The sequence below is a fragment of the Trachymyrmex cornetzi genome, unplaced genomic scaffold (assembly GCF_001594075.2).
Source record: "Trachymyrmex cornetzi isolate Tcor2-1 unplaced genomic scaffold, Tcor1.1 scaffold26, whole genome shotgun sequence".
NCBI classification, from domain to species: domain Eukaryota; kingdom Metazoa; phylum Arthropoda; class Insecta; order Hymenoptera; family Formicidae; genus Trachymyrmex; species Trachymyrmex cornetzi.
The window spans coordinates 1,835,507-1,841,235 of NW_017297270.1; the positions used below are offsets into that span (position 1 = coordinate 1,835,507).

At 35.6% G+C, this 5,729-nt stretch overlaps 1 protein-coding gene across 4 annotated transcripts in view; it reads right to left on the reverse strand.

The window, feature by feature from the left end:
• Positions 1-3,083, reverse strand: part of GlyS (glycogen [starch] synthase) — an 18,897-nt gene extending 15,814 nt beyond the window's left edge. For 2 of the 4 annotated variants that reach the window (XM_018508389.1, XM_018508390.1), the window contains exon 1: positions 2,735-3,049. The gene's annotated coding sequence lies outside the window, so the exon portion shown is untranslated. Of the gene's footprint in view, positions 1-2,734 lie in introns of all 4 variants that reach the window. The other 2 variants (XM_018508391.1, XM_018508392.1) reach the window with 2 other exon arrangements.
• Positions 3,084-5,729: the final 2,646 nt, after the last annotated feature.

A 5,729-nucleotide genomic window follows, 5' to 3' on the forward strand; every position in this document is an offset into this window, starting at 1 on the left:
CTAAACTGAGTCGAAAAGTCCTCTACCATTTTGCAATTTTCGCAATAGTTAACAAGATATTAATCACTAAAAATTGCAAAATATTGGTCTTGAATAATTTTTTATTCAGATACTATCAATTCTACATTAATTCGAGATTATGCGTTCTTCTTATTTACAGAAAAACTGCAAGAGACAAAAATCATTTATTTTCTTCTCATAAAGTTCTCATAAAGAGAATTTTTTCAGAACTTTTTATCAACAATAAATAAGAAAACTACCAGATCAATTAAAAACCGAGCTATAAAAGGTATAAACAATAAACTTTATTATTCTTTTATAACAATTTCACGAAACGTTTCGATTGTACTAAGTCCTCATCAGCCGTGTTTATAAATAAATAAAAACCCCGAAACAATAATTTAAATAGATATTAAACTTAAAATTAATTTCGGTAATGGTATCGAATCATCTCATCCAACAATCGTACAATGTATTACAAATTCAACCATGTTATACTGAGTCAAATTATAAAACGTATATCAAAAGTAGATCCAAACCAATTCTTCGGTTAACAGCATGAAAGGGTAGTCAATGTGGTAAAAAAAGAAAGTTTAGTTAATAATTCAGTGGAAATAATGTTACCACTGACTGGACTTTCTTTTTTGATCACATTTTTACATAAAGAAAATTAAGGAAGTAGGAGAAACGTTGAATAATTTTGCGAAGGAACGACGGGGACACAAAATTCGAAACTTTACATTTTGACAATATAAATTACAACGTTTCAATTGTGGGAGTAGCAACTGATTTTGGTCGTGGCCAAAGGTAGGTACTTCACTTTTGAGTCTAATAAGGGTCCAGGTTGATTTTCAAAAGAACGGGGAAGATACAAAATGTGGAACTTTATTTCGATCGCATAAATTATAGCGCTTTGATTGTGAGAGTAGCGACTAATTTTGTTCGCGGCAGAGGATACTTTATTTTTGAGCTCATTAGGGTTATGTTTAATTGGAGATTGTTTCTTAAGGAATGGATTAATTATTTTTATGGTACAAATTAATTTTTTTTTATGATACAAATTAGCACAAAGTTCAGTTCTTTGAATTTCTAACTTGTTTTTCTCTTTTCTTTTTTTGTTTTGTGGAACTTGATATTAAGTTAGCAGCACCATGAATTTCTTTTAAATGGCATGCGGTACAAAATTGTGTTTCGCAGCACAAATTGAGTAATAAGTCAACTAAATAGGTCAATATATCGTTTTCGATTATACTCATTTGGTCCTGCTTAATAGAGCGGGTCATTAAATTTTCCTATTAAGTAAAATATTGTTATAAGACTCTAAAGAATAAATCATATAATAAAAGAAGCCAATATATAAAAGTCGACATTGGATGTACACGTGTACAATGAATTATTTCTTAACACTGAAAATATGAAAACCAATTTGCACTCCATTACATTAATTGCCGTAATCATCGACACAATGCTACATATCGAACTAGTAGTCCTCGAGTACAGATGTGTAGCGTTGTGTCGACGATTACAGCAATTAAATGTAATGGAGTGCAAATTGGTTTTCATATTTTCAGTGTTAATAAATAATTTATATTATATGTAGTTAATAAATAATTCTTTCAAGGTTATGTGGTTATCGTGACAACAAAGAATATGTAATTAAAAGGGTTAAATTTATTAACGCTGAAAATAAATAAATTAATTTGCTACGTTTGTGTCAAGATATATCAATTGGAAAACATCCAGTAATTAATCGTTCTTTATATACCAAGACTGCGTTCGGATTCCCACTCGGGGTGCTCTCCGGATGTCATATCATCCTTGTTGTTTACCGAACGTTAAACAAGGATGACATGACACCCGAGGAGCACCTGGATGGGAATCTGAACACAGCCCAAATTGAATAGTATAGTATGCACGTGTACAATACTGCGTGAATTTCTGTGAAACATAACAAATTCCAACTCTTACTTATTCACTTTCATTTATTTCCCAATTTCGATTACATGACACAGACCACGATTATTGTTAAATCGCGAATATCATATCGATTCTACAATGAGACGGTAGTCAGCAGTCCTAAGTTTCATTAGTGAATCGATGAAGTTGGTTAATAGCCAACTTCTACGACTACTACCGATTTTCTTAAGACTGGCTAAATTCAATTTATTCCTTCCTATTAGTCGAGCTAAACGATTTGCTGTACAATTAACAACTTGTAGATGCAAAAAATCATAGCCACCTATTTAGGTTAAGATTAGTTAGTAAGATAAGACTTACAGGGTTTTTACAGTTTTACAATAAATCGGTAGACCATAATCAGAAATCTTAACCAGGCTTAACCTTAGTCTAACGAGCCTTCTACAATAAGCCGCAAATCAGAACGTCAGAAGTCTTAACCAGTCTTAACCAAGTCGTTCAAGTTGGCTATTGGCCAACTTCACCGATTATGACTTAAGATCGCTTAGAACTTCTGACTTGCGGCTTATTGTAGAAGGCTTAGTACAAGTTGGCTATTAGTCAACTGCAACGATTAAAACTTAGGATTGCTTAAGATTTTCGATTACTGACTCATTATACAACCCTGGTTAGATTCCCGACTACCGATTCATTGTGGAATCAGCTTTATATTTGAAGATATATTGACGAGCATCCACAGTGTGGATTGTTCGTCATTACCATGTGATAATCGATTTCGCGAATTAAATAGATTTATCAATAAAAGCAAAGTACTTACAGTTCGAACTGTTTTCACTTACTGCTTATGATTTCTCCTGTACCACAATCGAAAACAACACTCTCAGACTAACTGGAACTAATCTGGATTAACTATTCTGCCTGCTGGTCAATGCAATACTACAATTTGATTGAAAAAAGGCTGTGTTCAGCAGAGAAAACAGTTTTGCAATTATTATAAAATTCTTCAATATGATTGGTTTATACGTTTAGATCTATAAGGAATCAAAAGTAAGAACCAATTGTATTGAAGAATTTTACACAGTTTCAAAGTTACTTTCTCGGTTGAACACAACCAATGTCATCACGGTCACCACTAATCACCATGGTAGAATTAGACAGGTCACCCATTCCGGTGAATGTGTAGTGGATTGAAAGTAGTAGGGATCTGTTAAGGTGCCTTTTCATGCGACACTGAAACGCTCGTTTTCTAGTGTCAAGAAATATCGAACTTAACCTTTGTAATCTGTAGCGAGGAGACAATAGATTTCTGCCGTGTATATCACTGTGTGTTATTTATTCTGGAATTTAAAGTTCAATATGTTTAATTATAAATATTATTAATTATAAATAGCATAAATGACAGACTGTAAATTTAATTCAAAAAGAAATTTTATATAATATATTCTCATATTATATTAGACAAATATTCAAAGTATTATTTTATCTTTATTAATTTACCTCACTTTCTTCGTTTTGCATGTTGGAATTTTAATAAACAAAATTTTCCAATTAAAAATGCACAAAATAGATTTTATATTACAAGAATTGGCCCGCCAACGCTGGAAAGTTGGATAGAAACCATGGGCGTTCAAATTGACAAAGCGGCTAGCTTGCTCGCCGAGCAAATGAACATAATTGGTTGTTACTTATAGATCCAATCAATTATATTCAATCGCTCGGTAAGCTTAGCTGCTTTGCAGTCTTCATAGACTTAAAGCCGCAGCACACACTCTTGCATAACGCATACTGCATAGTGCACAAAGGAATCAACCAATCGAAATTCTTCTTTTCCATGGAATAGGAGGAAAGGGAAGATTCTGATTAGTTGATTCGCTTATGCACTATGCGTTATGCGTTATGCAAAAGTTTGTGTTGCGACCTTTATAAGATAGATGGAACGTTCATACGAGAGGAGCTAAAAACAACATTGAAGGATAGCTCTACTTCAAACTAGAGTTCTAGATTTAAGCGGGGAGCACAGACTCTTGCATAACGCATAACACATGAGGCATAAGAAATTGAACCAACCAGAGTTCTCTATTACTTGGAAGGGAAAGAAACGGAGAACTTCGATTGGTACATATTCTTATGCATTACGTGTTATGCGTTATGCAAGAGTCTGTGCTCCCCGCTTTATCAGAGAGACGCAACCGTTGTTATGCATTCTGATTTGCTGTTGCAATCTAACCAATTGCGTGACTTGGCAGCCATTTATAGTACTAGTGACATATTTCATATGCAAAATTTGCAAACATATCTAAAAGAATGATTCTGTGATTGGCGATACGCGAATCCGCTTACGCACGATATGCTGCATGGGACATCACCCTAAATCTATGGGCGGTATTCATAGTCCATTCTTATTTTAAGACCGTCGTAAGTAATGTCTTAAGATGCTAATACAGCTCTTCTGATTGGTTCGTGACATCTTAAGACTGTACTTAAGACGGTCTTAAATATAAGATCCGACTATAAATACCAGTCTATGGCAGTCTTCAACTCGCCCCATGCAAAGACGTTTAAGGCCGGTATTCATAGTCAGATCTTATATTCAAGACTGTCTTAAGTACGGTCTTAAGAAGTCACAAACCAATCAGAAGGCTGCATTAGCGTCCTAAGACATTACTTAAGACGATCTTGAAATAAGACTCTACTATGAATACCGGCCTAAGAGATTTGTTCGCGTCGTATGCACCAACATGCTGCAATATGCTCCTGCCATAGTTCCTACTCACTCTAAGGCCGGTATTCATAGTCAGATCTTATATTCGAGACCGTCTTAAGTACGGTCTTAAGAAGTCATGAACCAATCAGAGGGCTGCATTAGCGTCTTAAGGCATTACTTAAGACAATCTTGAAATAAGAATTGATTATGAATACCGGCCTAAGACCGGTATTCATAGTCGGATCTTATATTTAAGACCGTCTTAAGTACAGTCTTAAGATGTCATGAACCAATCAGAAGGCCGCATTAGCAACTTAAGACATTACTTAAGATGGTCTTAAAATAAGAACCGACTATGAATACCGGTCTAAGGCCGGTATTCATAGTCAGATCTTATATTCAAGACCGTCTTAAGTACGGTCTCAAGAAGTCTCGAACCAATCAGAAGGCTGCATTAGTGTCTTAAGACATTACTTAAGACAGTCTTGAAATAAGACTCGACTATGAATACCGGCCTAAGTCCGGATCTACAATAGGTGTTTCATGCCTTATGCCGTAAGAAACTGACCAATTACAGTCGAATCCGAGAAGCGACTGTGATTCGCCCATTTCTTATGGCTTAAGGCTTAAAACTCTATTGTAGATCCGGGGTAATGAGTGCATTGAAGTGAGTAGAAGCTATGATAGGAGCATATTGGAGCATGTTAGAGCATGCGACGCGACAAACCTATAGAGAATGGACCGCGCGTTCTGTGTGTCAAAATGGTCGATAAGGATGAGAGAGAGAGGGACCGTGGCAGACGACCATTTGTATCTCTTTTTATTCAATGGTGTAATGGGAGAGAGAAAGAGAGGGAGATTGGTCGTCTCCCACGGTCCCTCTCTCTCATTATTGTCGACCATATTTGATACATTACTTTGATGCGGATCGCGCAGTCCATTCTCTATTGCTGGATTCACACTGCATCCGATTTGCGTCGTACGACCCTCTGCAACCAATCAGAAAACAGGATTCCGATGGATTTTGCTTCGTATCATCGGAATTCTGTTTTCTGATTGGTTGAAGAGAGTCGTACGACGCAAATCGGATGCAGTGTGAATCCAGCAT